General features: G+C 41.3%; 1 protein-coding gene across 2 annotated transcripts in view; it reads right to left on the bottom strand.

Annotated features, from left to right (window-relative positions):
• Nucleotides 1–21,958, bottom strand: part of ccdc102a (coiled-coil domain containing 102A) — a 66,803-nt gene that overhangs the window by 35,345 nt on the left and 9,500 nt on the right. Inside the window, exon 1 of one of the 2 annotated variants that reach the window (XM_037790942.1) lies at nucleotides 8,588–8,749. The exons of the other annotated variant lie outside the window; for it this stretch is intronic. The gene's annotated coding sequence lies outside the window, so the exon portion shown is untranslated. Of the gene's footprint in view, nucleotides 1–8,587; nucleotides 8,750–21,958 lie in introns of those variants that run through there. 2 annotated transcript variants of the gene reach the window in all.

Below are 21,958 nucleotides of genomic sequence, written 5' to 3'. Positions count from 1 at the left end.
CCCTCCCCCCCGCTCCTCCTCCTCCTCCTCCTCCTCCTCCTCGCTCCCCTCCAGAGGAAGTTTCCGGAGGAGATCTGGAACTGTGGGAACAACTCGCAGGAAACCAGAAGTAAAAGGACAGGAAATGAAACAGGTTCAGCACTAGCAGGTGGGGGCTTAGTGGAGGGTCAAACCACTAAAGACAAACAATATGACGGACCTTTAAAGGCTGCATATTCAAAAGCATATAGTACTGTAGGTCTGTCCCATAGTGGACGAAGACACCATGACGTCACCACTGGTTTGTGGACTACGGTTTTGAAGCCTTGAGTTTGGCATTTTGGCCGTCGCCATCTTTTCTTTTTTTTTTTGGAGCCAGAAGTGATCATATTTGGAGGAGAGGGTGGAGCTGTGGAGGAGTGACGCCCAGCAGGACATAGCAAACGCTAAGTTACTAGCTAATGCTGGGTACACACTACCATGAATCAAGACGATTTTGGGCCCGCTTCCCTCCTCCCGACGATCGTCAGCAAAGCCCCGATTATCTTTCCAGATATTCCTGTGGTGTGAGGTATGTTCAGAGTGTTTTTCACATCCCATGATCAGCTTTGAAATCCATCCTGGCCGCACCGATCTCTAAACATGTTCAACATTTACGATATGATCTCCTGTTGTGTGCTGGGAACCCCGAGAACAGACCAGGACGCAGTCACATTGGAACAAACGAAAGCCAATTGAGAACCGAGCTGACTGAAGAAGGAAGGACAACATCATGGTGGCCGCAGCTAATGCATGAGCTAATGCAAAAACGTGAAGCATAAAGTAAGAGGTAGCTCAGAAATGGAGGACCAACTTGTTAATTTGTGGTAACAACATGAGTGTTTATTTAACATGTCTCCATGACTTCATCCATCCATCCTTCGTGAATTTTCAGTACAAAGTAAAAACTAACATCGCTAATTCTTCCTGCCCGTCGTCCGCCATGTTTGTTCACACTAAAGTCACATTTGATCACGAGAGATGTTGCGATAGTTCCGTTTTTTTAAGTCTGGACTCTTGTTGTTCATGAATGAATCTGTTAGTGTGTTGTTGCTGTTTTGGTTAAATCGTTGCTCTCCACACACTATAGGAGCTAGACTGTTAAATTCAACATAACATGTCGTTATGTGTGGGCTCTCTCACATTTTAAAAATCTATTAAGATTTGAAAAATATTTTAGTGTGGACTAGCCTTGACGCTAGCTAGCTTGGTTAGCAAAGCGCGTCCGAACAGCCAAGAGTGTCTTTTAGTACAACCGAACGCTGAACAACGCCGTGGTAGCGACCTGTCAATCACAAGGTAGCCCCGCCCTAAAGCATCCCCTGCTTTATGGTCTATCTGACTCTAAATGGGACCATAATTTACTAAATGAACATCATGCTGTATTGAAGAAGACTTGAAACTAGTGATTGAGACCATAAACTCATGTTTACAATGTTTACTGAGGTAATAAATCAAGAGAGAAGTAGACTCATTTTCTCATAGACTTCTATACAATCAGACTTCTTTCTGCAACCAGAGGAGTCGCCCCCTGCTGGCCGTTAGAGAGAATGCAAGTTTATGACACTTCAGTATTGACTTCACTTTTCTTTTTTGGAGATGCATCAGACAGAAACCATTCAAAGTCTCTTTTATGTGGACCTACACGCTTCTGGATAATTAAATTAAATCGCTTTATTAGTGACAGTATATTATTCCTCTCAGCTCCTGTTTGTTTTTCACTGTCATCTGATTGTAACTGTAATACTGTATGGATGATCCTACTTATGTGTTCATTATGTTGAACTTAAATAAAACTCCACTGAGTCTTGTATTTGTGCGAGTCACAGGATAACCTTATTAACCAAGCGTGTCCATTTATGGTATTGTGACGGACCCACTGACTCCAAGGCAACTTCCTGTTTGCATCCCACAAAGCAAAATGGGAACTTTTGTTCGTACCAAGCTGTAAAAACAAAACAACAAAGAAAACAATATTGTTGGAACGAGGATCAAAACTAAATGGAGATCAACACAGTCTCTGGCAAACAGACGAATCAAACATTTCCTCCTGAAGAGCAAAGTAAACACAGAGCAACGAGGGAGAAAAACTACACTCAGGGTTTCATTTCATCTCTATACACAATAAGCTGCATTCACTGTGACCGATCCAGCTTCTCCTGTTCCAAATCTCATCCTCTAGTTCATCTCCCAGTTAAACATCAGGACAGTAACTGGCAGTCATACACACACACACATGCACACACATGCACACAGACACACACCATAAACCACAGCAGCCTATTCATGAAAAATCCCAAATCTGGGTCAGAGTCTGGGAAAGAGAGTTAGTGTGCGGAGGATGGGGGGGCATGAGGAAGGCCTGACAGAGTTCACCACAGCAGTAATTCTTTACAAAAACTTCAGCTCATGAAACACACACAACGCCATGTGTTCTGGTGACGCATCGCTTTGAATTTAATGACGCTCTATTTTAAGAAACTGAGATTCTTCCCAGAAAACCTGCCAGTTAATGAGGACTTTAGGAGCAGATTTATTTGCCTTAAAGGCACAATGAGTAGGATTTACCTAAAAAAACTGTATAGACAGAACGGGAATATTACGCGGCGAAAAAGCAGAGTACTTTTTTTTTGTTGGAACAAGGTTGATTTTTCTGAGCTTTTGCACCGCGAATAAAGGAATCAACCACTCACTCCTTCCATCCTTACCTTTCACAATAAAAGCCCTAGACATATAACATTCGCAGGCGAGTATTTTGAATTTTTTTGTGTCGTTTATTTGGTTTATTCTGGCTCTCCAGTCACAACCAGCATCCATATACAGTACATGCTTCCATGCACAAAAGACCGTCTGGACGAAAAACCCACTAACATCTGACTTTTGTCTTCAATGGGAAAGGTTACAATCTGCATTCATTCCCAGGACAAATGACTCGGCAGTAGTCACGGGTATTTATCGGCTCAAACTCCGATCGTAGGTGATGGAAACATGACACCCGGCTGCACGCTAATTTTCCACCCTTTTCCGGTGCGATACTATCTGACACACGTTGAAGTGAATATATAATAAATACAATTAACAGGGATTTGGACAATTATTACAATTTATTGTAAAATTAAAAAAAACCCCGTCTTTGTTAGTCTTTCCAATGTTCCAACAATCACCAACTTTGGTTTGGTCAAAATAAACCCTTAATTCACAGAGTTAGATGTGGAAAGAAACAGCCTTTATATGCTCTCCTCAAAGCCACCAGACTCCATTAACAGAAACAGTAATTTTACCTCACTCATCGTTGTAAAACACTTCACTCAAACTCAACAGAAACAAACAAAAAAAACATCTTGGTTAACGTTAGTCTTTCCACTGTTGCAACAATCACCAACTATGGTTGGTTGAAATAAACCCTTAATTCACAAAGTTAGATGTGGAAAGAAGCAACCGTTATGTTCTCCTCAAAGCCACCAGACTCCATTAACAGAAACAGTAATTTCGCTGTAAAACACACTTCATTGAAACTCTACAGAAACAAAATAAAACTCATGAAAACCTTCTTTGTTAGTCTTTCCACTGTTCCAACAATCACCAACTTTGGTTTGGTCAAAATAAACCCTTAATTAACAGTTAAATGTGAAAAGAAACAGCCTTTATATGTTCTCCTCAAAGCCACCAGACTCCATTAACAGAAACAGTAATTACGTTGATCTTGAAACAAAATAAAACTCACCAAAACCATCTTTGTTAGTGTTTCCACTGTTCCAACAATCACCACCTTTAGTTTGGTCAAAATAAACTCTTAATTCACAGAGTTAGATGTGAAAAGAAACATCCTTTATATGCTCTCCTCAAAGCCACCAGACTCCATTAACAGAAACAGTAATTTTACCTCGCTCATCGTTGTAAAACACTTCATTCAAACTCAACAGAAACAAACTAAAAAATCGTCTTGGTTAACATTAGTCTTTCCACTGTTGCAACAATCACCAACTCTGGTTTGGTTGAAATAAACCCCTAATTCACGGAGTTAGATGTGGAAAGAAACAGCCGTTATGCTCTCCGCAAAGCCACCAGACTCCATTAACAGAAACAGTAATTTCGTTGATCTCGAAACAAAATACAACTGATCAAAACCTTCTTTGTTAGTCTTTCCACTGTTCCAAAAATCACCAACTTTGGTTTGGTCAAAATAAACCCGTAATTCCCTTAGATGTGAAAAGAAACATCCTTTATATGCTCTCCTCAAAGCCACCAGACTCCATTAACAGAAACAATAATTTTACCTCGCTCATTGTTGTGAAACACTTCATTCAAACTCGACAGAAACAAACTAAAACTCAAAAAAAACAAAAACATCTTGGTTAACGTTAATCTTTCCACTGTTCCAACAACTCTGGTTTGGTTGAAATAAACCCTTAATTCACGGAGTTAGATGTAGAAAGATACAGCCGTTAAATGCTCTCCTCACAGCCACCAGACTCCATTAACAGAAACAGTAATTTCGTTGATCCTTGAAAAACACACTTCATTGAAACTCAACAGAAACAAAATAAAACTCATCAAAACTGTCTTTGTTAGTCTTTCCACTGTTCCAACAATAATAAAAAAAGAAGTAACCACAGTAATATTTTCATTGTTTACCAACCCTATTTTCTGGCGCGTTTGCGAAGTTGAATGTGACACATCAGAAAAAAACAGAAAGGTACACTCATCTACTGGCAACGAGAAAGGAGCCCATCACCTATTTTAAGCAGGACTGATTAACAGTCATCTCCTCGGCCAGGGAGCAACATATGAAGAGAGGAGAGTGGAGGCAGGACGTCTTAGCATGTTCGCATCCATGTAGGAATGTGTCATTCATTGTTAACCTGCACTAACTTGCACTGGAACTCCCTCTTTCCAGCTCCCTAGAACAATATTTCTGGCTGGGTGTGTGGTATGTGCTAGTTGTTTTTTCTCTGCTTCCTACACTGGACTTCAAAATCTGTCTTATTTTTTCCTCCATATTTCAGTTCCAGCATCTTTATGTCCGTAAAAAGATGCTGCGTAGTGCAGCAACAGCACCAGTATGTGTGTGACATAAATGAAAACATCACTAGCATAAAACTATACAGAAGTATACAAGAGTAATTATTCTGTGCAATCAGGGTTTATTTCCTTCCACAGCTACATTTGCACATTTACTACCTCAATTATTTTTTTATTAAAGAACAAAATAAGTATCTTGCACACTTGCTAATGTATCCAGTATGTTATTGCACACTTGCAAATTAATATAGTTGGTTATTCTGTGTTTATAATTTAGATTCTGTGGATTCTGATGCTAGTTGTAGTAGTCAGGTTTATTTATAGTGTATTCCAATATTCTTTATATTTTGTATTCTATGGATCTATTTCTTTAGTGTTGACATGTACATTTGATGTACTGTTCCTTGGGATCAATAAAGTACATCTATCTATCTATCTATCTATCTATCTATCTATCTATCCAAGCGTGTAGAAGCTGTCGTTTGTATCTGATAGGTTTGATCTTATTGAACTCTAACCTGCTGCGACGAGGTGTCACAGACTGAGGAAGTATTCACTGGCTTCATCGAAATAATGAGAAATGTTCAAGCCCTTCAAAATCCATAATTCAGAATCCCTATAATTCATTCACTTTTTAATCTATAAATTTAAAAAAAAAAATGGGATAATTTACAATTTCCCCAACGCTCAAGATGACATCTTGAAATTACTAGTTTTCAGAAAAGCAGCAAATCCTCCCATTTGAGAAACTGGGACCAGAGAATAGTTTTTTTGCTTATATTGTTTGGGCTTTTTCCTAATGTCTTAAAGGTACTATATGTAACAATGTACGTGTTTTAATCACTTTATATTGCAAATATGTGTACGGATTGTAACGTAACTTAAAAACGGAGACCTTCCCCGACTTTCTCGGTTGCCAGTCTGTGGACTGAATTCTATGTAAAGGACTTTGAGACTGTTTTGCGGGGAAAATCCAAAGAACATGACGTTTATGCGCCTTGTCCAATGCCAATGCCAATGGTCCAAATGAAATATAGGAACATTACAGAACATTATGTAAGGGATAATGGCTGAAGTGCTGTCCATTATCAGGAATTAATGGACAACATGGAGAGCTGTCATGGTGTGGTGCAGGTGTCATTAATAACAAGGATCTTCTGAAAGTTACATATAGTACCTTTAACATCTACACCTTCATGAGAGGGAACAAAACCATTCAATCATACAAACTGGGACCAGGAGCTCCATTTCAGTGACGGATTTCTGTTCTGTTGTCTACAAAAAAATTATAGCCCCAGTATCCAAGAACAATGTAGAGAACAGGAGGGACAAAAACAAGAAACAGGAAGGGAGAAACTACAAGAAACATGTAACCTGAGCTGTAGATTGTTAACCAGAGAAAGATTAAATGATTCAGACTCTAATGTTTCCAGCAGCAGTTATAGAGGACGCCATATTTCAGACATTCTTGGCAACCTGTTGACATCACATCTTTTAAATACATATTTGCACAGAGTTATGTATTCCAACCAAAGACAGTGGTTGGTTTAAGTGTTGAGATTGCTTTTAAATTGCAAATAAAATTTAATTACACAGATTATGTAGTTGACTTTTAACAACAAAATACCAATACCTATAAACCACTGAGGGGCGAACAGGAAGAACTGGTTTGGACTCATGTTCTAGGCTAAAAACAAACCAATGTCCAGTGTGCTGTATACCTTTGGATCTGTTAATCCATTTATTCACAGTTGTTTTATTCTGATTAACAATGTTAGTATTATCATTAGCGATTTCCGCGCTGAAACACACCTAAAACTAAACAAAAGCATGAATGAAATATAATTAGGGCCGTCAAAGTTAACGCGTTAACGCATAATCGCTTTAACGCCACAAATGTTTTGAATGCATTAACGCAATCAATCTTTCGGAGATTGTAGCGGGCTCAGTTTTAACATACGTTGTCGTGAAGGAGGTTAAATAACGCTCCAAACGTCCGCTAAATTTTGTTGAGGAAAAACTGGCATTGCCATTTTCAAAGGGGTCCCTTGACCTCTGACCTCAAGATATGTGAATGAAAATGGGTTTCTATGGGTACCCACGAGTCTCCCCTTTACAGACATGCCCACGCCCTGTTTGCCATGTTATGATTTGAGCATATTGTTTTATGCTAAATGCAGTACCTGTGAGGCTTTCTGGACAATATTTGTCATTGTTTTGTGTTGTTAATTGATTTCCAATAATAAATATATACATACATTTGCATAAAGCAGCATATTTATTCCACTCCCATGTTGATAAGAGGATTAAATACTTGACAAATCTCGCTTTAAGGTACATTTTGAAAGGATAAAAAATGTGCGATTAATTTGCGATTACCAATTTAATTGACTGACAGCCCTAAATATACTTTATATTGTCCCTGCCTCCCTGTTTAGTCCCTTCCAGAGCTGCAGCCAGCACAGTGACTGATGTCTCTGGCAGAGCAATGAAGCCACCATTTATTTAGGATCAGTTGATCGTTAAGCTGATGGATGGAGCTGCGGTACATCGAGAGGAGCCGCAGCCAATCAGAGCAGCATTATCATCTCGGTGACAAGATGGACCAGATAACCAAGAAGTACGAGCCAAACACATTAAAAAGACACAAGCAAATATCAAATTATTATGGACTCAGTGCCTCGACGGATTATGATTAATGAAAGATCTTACTGAGTTGGATTATGGATCCAGCCTTTTTATTACTGTTATGTCCACCAGGAGATTAGGTATTCAGTCATGTGTGTTCATCTCTGTGTCTGTCTGTCTTTCCAAGGCTAATCTCACATACTGCTGGACCAATCGGCCTGGTATTTGTCTTTTTACTCATTTATGACTGTATGCTCAAGGACCTCACGTGGCGACAGTGATTCACACATTTTGAAAACACATTTTACTGACTGTTCGTCTGCATAGCAAATGACAAACTGAACCGAGCACTGACTACAACGGAGCGCGTCTTCTCATGTCGGCAGGAGGGGAAATATTCAAATACACCATTTTTATAAAACGCGAAAATAACACATTTATACTGCATTCAAAAAACTGCATTTTTTACCCCAAACTGCATGCAACTGCACTATCATAAAGTGGGCATGTCTGTAAAGGGGAGACTCGTGGGTACCCATAGAACCAATTTTCATTCGCATATCTTGAGGTCAGAGGTCAAGGGACCCCTTTGAAAAAGGCCATGACATGACATAACTTTGGAGCGTTATTTAGCCTCCTTCCCGACAAGCTACCATGACATGGCCTAGCTTTAAAACTGAACCTGCTACAGCCTCTGAAAGACAAATCGGGTCTCAGGGGGGTTAAAATAAAAAGCACTACAAAATCCCAAATTTAAGTGCAATGTCATTTGGTAGCCACAGTTACATCAAGACGAAAATAAGTTCCAGTTAACTCACAAAACTATAATTCACAAGTCAAGCTCAGGCAGCGGATCCCACATGAGAACTGAATGACAATTTAAGTCTCATTTCAAAGCTACTTCCACCTCCACGCTTACCTCGCTCGCCTCTGTGACTTCACTTATTTCAGCCGGAGATGAATCATAAAACACAGCTTTCACCGGCGGTCCAAACTCTATTTTCTTCTCTTTCCGTATGTCCCTTTTCTGCTACTTCCCAACTTTCTCCGTCCTTCTGTCTCCCAGTTTGCCTCTCTCTCTCTCCCCCTTTCTTGGCCCAACGTCCATATGAATGGTGAACCCCGCCCTCTGTCATCACAGGGCCCATAAAATGCACGGCCAGCCGGCGGGTTGAGCGGCGTGGTGATAAACTCTTTGACAGAACATCTGTCCACGCTGACCATATGCCATACAGCCCAAACTCAACTTCTATTCTCGTATATTCAACGTTATAAACAAATCATGTTGACCCGGGTGTTGTGTTCTCACCCTCTCTCCGTACCCCCACTACACACACACACACACACACACACACACACACACACAAACACCACTGTTTATTTCACTTGTCAATGCAAATGTCTGCTTATCTTGTTGGAATGAGCAACAGTCTGAGCAGAGGGGTCATGGCCGACACAAAACACACCGCAGGCGACAGAGGGTGTTCACACACACACACACACCACTGATTTATGTGAATGTGGCCATAAAGAGATACAGCGTGGCGCTACGAAGGATTTCCCCCAGTGCTCGCCAACATTTCTGTGTGTGTGTGTTTCTGTGTGTGAGTGCTGCAGTGAGTCAGCGTGTGTGTGTGTTCTTTTCTCTAAATGAGAAGCAGCTCTGGAGAGCTCTCTGGCTCAGTGGGGTTGGCTGGGCCTGGAGGGTTCAACCACACACTGAAAGAAAATAACAATCACACTGCTATCCGACTCAAAGGCTTCATTCACTTGTCCCGTTCCAGTGTTCGGTCCTGTCAATCAGTGCTGTGTGAAACACTCTATTTCAACACGAGAAGCATGTGGCTTGGCGTGCACAAACCCTGCTGAAAACTCCTGCTGTAATTGCAACTCTGAATGGCAGTTACAAGGTAAATATTAGGTTTTTTTTTTTACGATTTTGAAATAGATTTCTAATGCCAGAATCAAAATATTTGCTTCATTTGAGTCTATGCAGAGGTAGAAGGAAGTTACCGCTTTTATTGTTGTAGTCTGAGTAACGTAATGTCATATCCGTTCTGTATCCAACGACCAAAACACGAAACGAAAAAGTAGAAAACGACCTGCTCCCTCACGTTTTAAATCCAGCGTGGTAAACACTACACATCCAGTAAAGGATGGAAACACTTTGGGGTTCACACATTGACAGGAAAAGCAGAGCTAGACATCACGGCTAAAGCTGCATGCTAAATCTGTCACGGACAGGAAACGTTATCGTATCGTAGTAACGTGCGGTCGAGACGGCCGTCACTCTCGTCTACGTGGTCAAATGGGCCGACGCTACAACTGTAGAGCACCCATATACATATACTGACATTTATGTTAAATGCATTCAAACGGCCTGATGGAGCTGACCATGGATGGATAAAGAGAACGGAGCTGACGGGAGAGCTAGAGACGGACTTGGAGAGGTTAGCAGAAGTAGACATTACGTCCGGTTTTCAAAATAAGGTGTTAACAAAGGGAACTGTAAATACAAAATACATATATAGAAATGAGATTGATTGCATTATATTTGCCAAAAGTATAACACATTATATGTCCCTTATAAATTAAAAAGAAAATGCCACTAATTGGAGAAGGAAATGTCGTTGCTTAATAAATAATTCCTGACAGTGACTGATATATTTGATTTCAGGACATCTCTGACTACATACATGCTGAAAATCAAACATTTTTACCGTATTAATTTAGATATCTTTCAAAGTAAAAGTCCCTAGAAGTGTATGATTCAACTTTTTCTCATGGTCTAGTGTTAAAAAGTTAACAAAAATCGCAATAAATCGCAATATCGAATCGCATTACATATCGAATCAGGAGATAGGTGACTCGTCCCAGCCCTGGCACAAACCCTGCTGAAAATTCCTGCTGTGATTGCAACTCTAAATGACAGTAACAAGGTAAACATGGCTTCCCATCACAGCTCAGTTCATGCAGATGAAAGGTTTTTATCTGACAGCAGCTACATGTGTTCAGTTGGGAGCCTGTTTGAAACACAAATCAAGTCATTCTTCCTCCTCCTCCTCCTCCTCCTCCTCCTCCTCCTCCTCCTCCCGTGTGACTGGGTGTGAAGGCTGTGGAGTTGCATCAGTGCAGATGATAGAAGGAGAAGGGAATGCATCTCTGTGTATGACCACGCAGCCTGCAGGTCTGAGGGAACAGTGGTGCTGAGAATAGGAGCAGCACTGATGTGCAGTACTGTGTGTATGGGGGTTTGGGGTTTTGGGGTTTGTGGTTCCACTCCCTGAGTTTTGAGCCAGGACTGAAATATCTCAACAACTATACTGGATGGATTGATGTGACATTTAGTTGAGACATTCATGTTCCCCACAGGATGAATTGAAAGAATCCTGGCGACCCCTTGAATGGTCCTCTAGCGCCATCGTCAGCTCGTGGTCGATAACTGCACAACTCACTGTGGGTTAGGGCTGCACGATTATGGCCAAAATGATAATAACAATGATTTTGATCAATATTGAGATCACGATTATTTATCACAATTATTCACTGCTTTTAGGGACAAAATATTTTTATTGCACTTTCACATTTAAAAAAACAGAGCACTGTTTCCGCATCAAAATAAGACTTAAAATAAGGTTCTTCTTCATCTGAATTCAGTGCATTTTTCATACAACAGAGAGCAGACGGGCAAAAAGAGAAATATACTGTATACTCTTCTACTCTGGTCTGCAGCCGCAACACTTAGGAAAGTTTTTCACAGGCTGCCGCTGCAGGATGAGAGCAAGGCGGCATGACAGCTCCTCAAAAGTGAAGCCAAAACATCTCAATCGTCCCCTGGTGGCTGTGCTGTTAGTTAAGGAAGCGCTTGATTTAATATGCAGCAGGGTTTTTCTATGAGCAAAACACGCATTTTAAAACGTCAATACTGCAGTACTCGATCGTGTTCATTTAAATGTCGGAGGCTAAAATCGTGATCACGATTAATATTCGATTAATTGTGCAGCCCTACTGTGCATTATCCTTTACATGATGGATCACAGAGTGCTTCCATAAAATCGATTACCTTGGAATGAGGATGTTAATAATTAACCATTTAACCGTAAACCGACATTAAGAATTGGGACCCGTTAATGCTATCGGTTAAACGGTTAAAAGAAATATTAAAAGTTAATTAAAAAGCTGAGAAAAACTCAGAGGAGTGGCTCGTCACTTTGAGGAGAAACGCTGTTCCACCTTAACAGTCCACCTTAAGAGAGTCTGAAACGGTGTTGCAAGATACAGGAAGTTAGCGCAGGTCTTGAGCAAGCCCCCATGCAGAGCGCCAGTCGTTGATGCCAATTTTCATAGTGGCCAACGGTGGTAATACAACTTCCGTGTCCGTCACGTGATGCCATTGGGCCCAAAAAGACTTTTTCCCCATAGACTTACATTGGGAAAGACACATCTGTAATTTTGAGGTGAATCAACTCCCCAGTATGAACACTTGAATAGTCCTTATTAAAATCATCAGGTCCTAAAAGTTATAAAATGCATTAATAGCCGAATCCAGAGTTATTTCCCTTCCTCTGTTCATGTGAATGAGATCCAGACCGAGGCTGGAGCGAGGGCTCGGAGGCGGAGTTAGCGAGCTGTGACGACAGCGTGACGGCTTTGACCCGTGACCGAGCCATGTGACCGAGTCATGTGACCGAGTGTGGCCACGTGACTCGGAAGTTGAGCCATTTTGGCTTCATGCGCCACTGAGCAAACAACTCCTCAGCTCAAGACCATGGATGTATAAAGAGAACTGGATGCAGCGTTGGAGGCGGGCTCCCGTTCATTCCTATGAGAGTTCAGCTCACTGGTGCATGACAGTTGATGGAAAAGCGCCTAATTTGGATATCTTTCTTGTGACATTTCAAAAGTTTGCTATAAATTTGCTCAATTGAATGGAAACATGACCACAATTCCAACAGACTGTTGGCCTTTCAACAAAGGTCTAAGCTGTCACAGCTAAACGCTCTTTCCCACTGATTTTGGATCAGGATCAATTTAATGTCCTGGCTTAAGTTGAGGCTGTCAACAGTAACACGACGCACTGGAGAAATATTCATAGCATATGTGAGACGACCTACATCAAAGACGACTCATGAACCGTACTGGGTATACACATGAACGCATCCAGTTATCGGAAAGGCGTGGGTTTGAGACAAAACGACTGCAACAAGTGACTCACAAAGAGGACAATAAGTCCACATGTCAGATGAAGACATTCATCCCTAAATCAATTCACAAACACAAAGATGACTCTGACATTTTCTGTGTCAAACCTTCACAAAGAGTAATACTGGACAGATCTTTTGAGAAACAGGACAAAGCCTCCAGAAGCCGCTCCGTCCCATTATATCAAAAAATGGCTGACTGTACAATTCTCCAGCTCTAATGCAAGTCTAATCATTTCAGCTTTGGCTCCAACTTCTACATCAAACCTCTTCCTCTTCCAAGACGGAGAAATCTTGAAACTGAGCCAGTGGGAGATTTCCAAACATCAAAGCGGAGCTGGAGGTTTCTTTTTCTTTTTTTTACCCCCCCGACTGAAATAACAAGAGTTTTTCACAGGAAGAAATCTATATATGTTGGCCTGTAAACAGTCTGCTATGAGACGCCTCATCAAGCAGAATCAGTCTTAATTACACTCTCAAAGGAAAGGATCAGAGGTATTTCAGCTGTATCACCGTGATGGAATATAACATAACCCCCGACTCTACAGACAAACACCTGAAGAAATGTCCCCGTAGAGATCAGCTAATAATGATCCAGTCTCGCTGGGGGGGTGCCGACCTAAAGGGCACTAGCAAAACAGAGTAACCTGGGTCGACAGGAGCAGCAATATGTAAGGGATGATGTACAGCGAACTGGTCGTTGTTGTGAAATAAACCCCAACAAGGAGAGGGATGTTCTTGCATCTTGTGACGTGTTTGAAAATGTTGATATTTCCAACGACCTCATCTTTCTCCTCTGTCATTATACCTTTGCATTTCCTGCCTCATATTACCCACTGGCTAGCTTGCTAAATCGTTAGCCTCTGTGGCTTCTAGACGCAGACAGTAACGTAAATATTGGCGTTGCTTAGCAACGGTGTTCTCACGACTTAACCATTTGAACGCCAAGCATATCGTGTACACGACTTCCCATGTTGTAAACACGAGTTTCATTTGATTTGCACCAATAGCAACGGTCTGCTATAAAGAAAATAACAGACCGTAGAACGCCGTGATTGACCAGCCAGAATTGTGTATTCAACAAACCGTGTAATAAAATGCAACGTCACCTGGCAATGCACTGTGTTGGCCAGTCAAAGTCATGCCCACCACCAACCCTTGCTGTTTTTTTTTTAACAAAATGGTTATTTCTTTCAACCTGAATGCCAGCGTTTGGCTTGTGAATGAAAAATGTCCTTGTTTCCAGTTCGCAACCTCTACTTCTTCTTCTTCTATGTTTACCAGCCATGCACGCCTATAGCGCCAACGTCTGACCAAGCTTCGCTGAGTTTATTTTTATGGCTCAAAACCAGTTGATGGAAATACCTACGCCCAATTCCCATTTTTTTATTTAAAAAATTTAAAAAACAATATGCGACTAAAATTACAATATATTAACTTATTATGCACCGAGAAATGAAAATGAGGGGGCGTTCATATGGACTCATCTCGTAAACACAGTAAACCTCATTTGAAGGCACCAATTGGTTTCAATGTGTGATGGCCGCTCTCTCTCTTGATCAATAGCAACCCCGGCCTGTATGGTAACCAAGGGATGGTAACCAAGGGATGGTAACCATACCAAGCAACAACATAATGGAGAGTATGTGGAGTCACTAAGCTATCACTGCCAAGTATTATTACAGCAATCAGTCACGTGATTTGTTATTTACCCAACGCATACCTACCCACTACTGCAGCAGAGTCTGCTTGTTAGCAGGTAATTAAAGACTTTTGAAGGTTTCTTACTTGAAGTTGCTCTTTACAACCTTATTAACTGTGAGACTCAACGTGGTTAAACTCCAAGCAGGAGTTTGGATGATTCACCGACCGCAGACACTTTGGTACCTGGTGTCTGCATACTTTGCTGGATGAAATAGCTCTATCTAATAGCTCTATCTCACACACGTCTGTGCAAAAAATATATAGAAAAAAAGAGAAATTCATCTCCCATGGGGCCCCAGGTGCAGCGAAAGGCTCCAACGTAGCACAAATTATACATTCCTGAAGCATGACACACACACACACACACACACACACACACACACACACACACACGCACGCACCATGTGGTTCCTCACAGCATACGCCCTTCATGCCAATAAAACACACACAAACGCAAACATAAACTGTACTATGCTACATGATTTGATTTGATTTTATCATTATTGTGTCATGCATAAATAACATGCCCAGCCCAAACGGGCTTACACTATTATATTATTACTTATTATAAGCATTAAAGGTCCCATATCGTGCTCAATTTCAGGTTCATACTTGTAATTTGTGTTTCCACTAGAACATGTTTACATGCTGTAATGCTAAAAAAAAACTCCTTTATTTTCCTCATACTGTCTGCCTGAATATGCCTGTATTTACCCTCTGTTTTAAACGCTCCGTTTTAGCGCATTTCGATGGAATTGCAACAGAATTGCGTTGCTAGGCAACAGCTTGGGTCCATGTGTACTTCCTGTCAGCTGATGTCATTCACATACACTGCAACCAGGAATAAACTGGGACACATTTAGAATGTTTACGTTTAAATCTGTGTAAAGGGTCTAAATATTGTATATTTGTGACATCACAAATGGACAGAAATCCTGACAGCTTGTTTCAAATGCAGAGTTTCTGAATACGGGCTGTGTGTATTTCCCTGTGGATTGAGCGTTTCGATACTTTCACAGTATTTATATAGGACTTAAGTCTGCTTTATAATAAAAAAAAAACATGAAAATCTCACTTTTTTATAAAATGGGACCTTTAAAATGAATTAGCCGTTCCAGTTTGTCATCATCCAAGCACAAAAACATTTCTGGACTTTGAACAGACATTTAATTTATAATAGAAGTTTCCTGTTCTTAACTGTGCAACTCAAGACCTTTGACCCTTAGATAAGTTTGCTAGAACATAAGATTCAGCGCCATAATTGTGCTTAATTTTAATATATGTTCGTAATTTTGGTTTTAACAATATATCTTTCGACCATTGTTCTTCAAATCTGGCAAGTTCTTCTAATTGTGTTCATTCATGCTGCATGATAAATTACTACTATACATATTTTGTAATTCAGCTTCCTCAAAAATAGCATGAAGTTCTGTAGTCCATGGAACGTTATGTGATTTACTCCAAAGAAAAACCTTCTTATTGATCCTGTGTTCTGACATATCAAATCCATCCCATATCACCCTGAACAGCCAACGTAGGAGCAAACTTATGAACACCTAAAAACCAGCGTGCAGCTCTGTTCTGTATAGAGTCTGCTATTATACAGTCTTTGCTACAAATGCTACAAAAGCTAATCTACTAACTCAAAGTGAGTTTGTGCTTCAAGGACGGAGTCAAAACTGTGTGACTGCAACTTTTTTGTATTTATACATGAGAGGCAGAGAAAGCCTCAGAGAGTGAGTGTGTCAGAGTGTCCAGCTCAGCACAGGCTGCTGGTGCAGTATCACATTGCCATCATTTATTCAACAGGACCAGATAGACAGAGAGGAGAGGATGAATGGAGGTGATATCATGTCAGGTGATGGAGGAAGAGGAGGAGGAGGAGGATAGATGAGAGCCTAAAGACAGGGAGACACTTTCCACTACACTTTCTTCACAGTTTGGTATGTGAGCCTCCTGGATTGGATGCTCTTAACAGACATATTTACACCCCAAATCCCCACAACATTTGACGTGAAGTGTCCCAAACAAGAAGAGGATGAAGAGGAGAAACCCTCTTAATGAATAGGGGTGTCACGGTACCAGAAATTTAGTAGTCGATGCTAATATCAGTGATATTCCACGATTCACTTACTACCTTTTCAAGTGCATCTTATGGGCTGTATCTGAAACCTCATACTATACTAGTAGTACGTACTGATTTGGCCAAAATGTAGCATGTAGTATGCAAACAAAAGCAAAATCTACAGTATGCCAATAATATCCAAATGTCGTTCTGATTTGGAAGAAATCTCCAGTATGCATCGGACCAGTCTGCCTCGCCTACTGTATCCCACAATGCAAAGCGCTGGAACGGTACAGGCTGCGGTTACAACAACAGCAGCTAAAAACAGCTTATTTTTTACATTTTTCGTAGCTTTTTCATCACTAAATTCACTTCTGAAAACGATTTGAGGCGAGAAATCAACTGTGTAGATTTTGAATGTTTACAGTTTTATGATATTAGATGGCGAATCGAAACATTTGCACCAACGTTTTTGGACTTTAGAAGCTCCACAAACTGCTGTGACAGCTAGCTATAGCGCCTGCCGGGGTCGCTACCTCGCCAGCCGTGCGGTCACGCTCACAGACCGCTGTGAGCTGACTGGAGCTCTCTAGAGACCGGTCTGTAGACGAGAGACTTTTATTTCCTTGTTGATAGTTTGTTTAAATATCACAACACAAATGTCCATTATGAATAAACAGGAACCTGTTTTTATCTGTCTTTTTGGAGTTGGAAAGATCCAGAATCACCCGCTGGCGACGTGACGCTCACAGACCGGCTAGAGAGCAGCAGAGTGGCGAGGGAAGAGGCGAGGGAAAGATCCGCCTCTGACGGGGCAGAGAGATACCTGCTGAGACAACAGGACCCTTTTTAACATGACTCTAATATCTGTATGGAGATCAGTCCACTGATTTGTGTTTATATATATTAAATAAATATATTTTTGTTTTATATTTCCCGTCTCCCCTCGTTGATGATCCTGTTTGTCTCACTTCACTATGAGCTGTTAGAATAAATAGTTTAAACCTGCAGTATCTTATAAAGTCAACAAACATAACATAAACAACTAAATCAAAGTTGTATTTTTCGATAATATTGCAATAGTGGTATGAGTTCTTTTTTGTCCGGTGCTTTAAGAGCTGGTTTAAAGGCTAAATCCTGGTCTAGCATACTGCAAAATACATCGCTTTAACTGTTTCATACTGCATACTACTCAGCAACGCAGTATGTAGTCGGTGGTTTTGAATACAGCTGTGGTCTACACCAGAGAGCAGAGTTTGCTGAGTGTTGCTGATGGTACAGGAACAGCTCAAATTAGCACCTCAATCAAAACCTTTATACAACAGCATATAGTGTATTATAATGGCCACACTTTAACTATATTTTTGAGTCATACACAATCGTTTATCTGTAGTCACTATGACCTTCATCGTCATCATTATTATGCGAGCTTATTGAAGCATTTTCAACACGCCTCAGACGTTGAGAACGCAGAGCTAAAAAAAGGTGCATTTCTGCAGGCTACAGCAGCTTCAAAGCTCAGAGAGGTTTGCATAATGTGTACAATTAGGTAAATAGACGGAGGACGCAGCTCTTCTTCTTCTGCGCTACAGAAGCTGCTGAGGTGGGGATGATGAAATTCCAGGACAGAGATAGAAATAGATATTAAGGCAAGAAATTCACTGCCAGAATGGCAAAGGTATACTACCGGCGAGTCTATGGCTGTATTCGCTAGCTCACGGCAGTTTGTGGAGCTTCTAAACTCAGAAAACGGTGGAGCAAATGTTCGATTCGCCATCTAATATTGTAAAACTGTCAATATTGTAAATCTACACAGTTGATTTCTCGCCTCAAACATTTTCAGAAGTGACTTTAGAGATGAAATAGCTATGAAAAATGTAAAAAAAACGAGCTGTTTTTGGCTGCTGTTGTTGTTGTAACTGTAGCCTGTAACGTTCCAGCGCTTTGCATTGTGGGATACAGTCGGCGAGGTAGACTGGGCCGATGCATACTGGAGATTTTTTTCCGTTTGCTTTAAAAGCAGCACCAAAAGTGGAAGATGTTCTTGCAGATAAAACACTATGAGCATGTGACTGTAGCGTAGTGTCGGTGTCTGTGGATGAGACTAACAGCTGTCTCTGGATATGTAACTGTAAGGCCTCTGGTCTAATACCGTCTGAAAAGCCTGAAATGACCAGGAATCTGTCTGGCTCTAATCTTTTCCCACAAGGAAGCAGAGTTCACAGCCTGTGTGACACAAAGCTCAGTGTGGGCACCCGAGGCACAGAGGGATAGAAGGGGTTAACGGGCCCTAATGGGGATCAGACCACTTTTTAAATGCAAGCAAATCAGCCAAACAAGCTTACAGCGCAACACACAGACACAAGGGAGCTTATCCAGCGACTTAAAGAACTTCAAAAAGGGGGAATATGGGTGTGTAAAGCACTAATGACTAATCCCTACACACACACATTTACTGCACACTGCTGTGACCTTCTACTCCTACAACCAGGAAATAATGGACAGTATAGACAAAATGAATATCATTATTGTCTTGAGGAGGTTGCTTAACCCCGGGATTGTGGGCAATCCCGACTGACTTTACTGTCTTTCAGAGCATCTAGTAGGTTCAGTTTTAGGGCTAGAGTGAAGATACATGTCTTATAAAACCAAAAAAACCTAAGGAATCCATTGGTACCAACCATGTTATTCTAGCTTGTTGGGAAGGAGGCTAAATAACGCTCCAAAGTTAGGCTAAATTTTGGTGAGGAAAAACTGGCATGGCCATTTTCAAAAGGGGTCCCTTGACCTCTGACCTCCAGATCAGTGAATGTAAATGGGTTCTATGGGTACCCACGAGTCTCCCCTTTACAGACATGCCCACTTTATGATAATCACATACAGTTTTGGGGCAAGTCATAGTCAAGTCAGCACACTGACACACTGACAGCTGTTGTTGCCTGTTGGGCTGCAGTTTGCCATGTTATGATTTGAGCATATTGTTTTATGCTAAATGCAGTACCTGTGAGGGTTTCTGGACAATATTTGTCATTGTTTTGTGTTGTTAATTGATTTCCAATAATAAATATATACGTACATTTGCATAAAGCAGCATATTTATTCCACTCCCATGTTGATAAGAGTATTAAATACTTGACAAATCTCCCTTTAAGGTACATTTTGAACAGATAAAAAAATGTATGATTAATTTGAATAACTATGGACAATCATGTGATTCATCGCAATTAAATGTTTGATTGACAGCCCAAATTTTTAAACACAATATGTGTCTTATTAAAAAAAGAAAATCACCTGTTTTAACATCATTTGTGGTTACGTCACACTGAAAGCTGCAAACAGAGGAATTTACAGTGAGTTGAGAGTGATATCAATTTATGTTAAGGGGTGTAAACACATAAAGCCTGCTGTCATGCTGAGTGTGCAGATGAGTTTGTAAGGGCCCTCTAAAGAGCCATTAATTACACGCTGCTTTAAGGTTAATTAAGCGTTGAGGCAGGTGAGGCAGAGAGGTCAGGCCTAGAGTCATACATCACAGGAAACACTGTTAACATTCACATCACATTCACGCTGTCACACACAGTCATGATGATTCAAGCTGGATTCTAATCACGCCTCCACTCTCAGTCCTGTGTTTTACAGTTTACAGTCACACTTTACGGTTGAAGCAGCTGTACAGATGCAGACGGGGTGAAAACTCGTGGTGCATTGGTTAAAGCCAGAGAGACTGAGATAAGAATACACTTTAAAGACATGTTATGGGAGCAGAAATGGATTAGAGAGCCTGATGTGACCGAGAGGCAGATCTCCATGGTGTTGTCTGAGTAACAGCAGAAGCAATTGAGCATTAAAGCTGAGTAAATCTGTCTGTGACCCCGGGTGGGGGGCAGATGGCGGGCCCACGCACCCACACACACACACACACACCACTGTATGTATCTCTACAGAAGGCCACGGGCATGGGTACAGATATAAACTATTCATTGCTGGTGGAGAAGGAGCGACAACGAGAGGCTCCGACTAAGATGCTATGGATGATGAAAGTGCAGGCAGGGAGAGACCGACTGAGCCAGTGAAGAAGAAAATATACTACTTTCAACCACAGTGGCTAACGCAGTACCCGTGGTTGCAGTGCGAGGGGAAAGCTGCGTGTGTATTGTAGGCAATACGGACCGCATGCAACGTCACTGATTAGCTAGTGAGTAAAGTACAGGAGGGAATGTGTCCACAGACTTCGTTCTTTCCACGCTTCCCATTCATTGTCTATGTAAGCAGCCGTGCAATGCATTCTGGTAGCGTGGCGGCGCCATACGAGAGACGGACCGTCACGTCGGCCGCTCCTCATTAGCATAAAGTTGAGGTCTAGGCTACTTTATGCAAATCATTGGCGTCCGACGCGACTCGATGCTTTTAAACTCAACGTTGTCGATCCAAAATAAAGACAGATTCAGCAGCTGCATGGATTATTTCTCGCATAAAATGTTTCTAGAAACAAGTTTCCAAACGAGCCGCCATGTTGGTTCCGGGTCGAAAGCTGGGAGCAGCAGTCCTCGAAGGAAAGCGTTCATCCAATCAGGTGCCGAGTGTCTAGTGGCAGCCCATCAAGCGTTTAAAGCTTCAGTAGGCGAGATTGGAGCAAATATGATTAAAAAAAGTTTTATAATTTTTTTAATATTTTTATAAAACGGTCGCTATATCGTGACAGTAGAACATGAAACAGGTAACCTGAAAAAAATCATGTTCCTCTGTGTCCTCCGGTGCTCCTAACGGCATCTGCAAGATTTCACAGACCGGAGGAAAACAAGCAGTAAGAGCTGATCTGGGGTCTGCTGTCCAGCTGCCGTCTATGAGAGCCGGCTGTCAATCACTTTGAACTCCGACCAAACGGTCAAACTAGGCAGCGCTGATCAAATATGGATCAATATTCTGTTACGTTAATGCCTATTTCTCTCCTCAGATGTTTTCAGAATCATCTTGTAGTGCACAGTTTAGCTGTAAAATGAGAACGTTTGTGACGCCGCCGCCATCGTGAAATCTGGTGAAGGAACGCCAAGTTCCGGTCACATGACCGGAGCACAGCCAATAGGAACGCTCTCTCAATGAAATGACCTGTGATTGGTCAAAGTCTCCCGTCACGGGCTAGATTTTCTAAAGCCTGAAAACAGAGTCATGAGGAGGAGCAGAAGTCTAGTTTTCTCTCAGAACACTTGAATTACAATATGCTGAAAGGTTATTATGGAATTTTTGTCCAATGATGTAAAAAATATACTACACCCACTTTAATGCTGGGAATCCGGTTGTGATCCCTCGCGATAAAAACGCC

Source organism: Sebastes umbrosus, chromosome 2 (assembly GCF_015220745.1).
Source record: "Sebastes umbrosus isolate fSebUmb1 chromosome 2, fSebUmb1.pri, whole genome shotgun sequence".
NCBI classification, from domain to species: Eukaryota; Metazoa; Chordata; class Actinopteri; order Perciformes; family Sebastidae; genus Sebastes; species Sebastes umbrosus.
The sequence above is the reverse complement of the archived record's forward strand: the minus strand, read 5'-3'. Positions and strand labels throughout refer to the sequence as shown.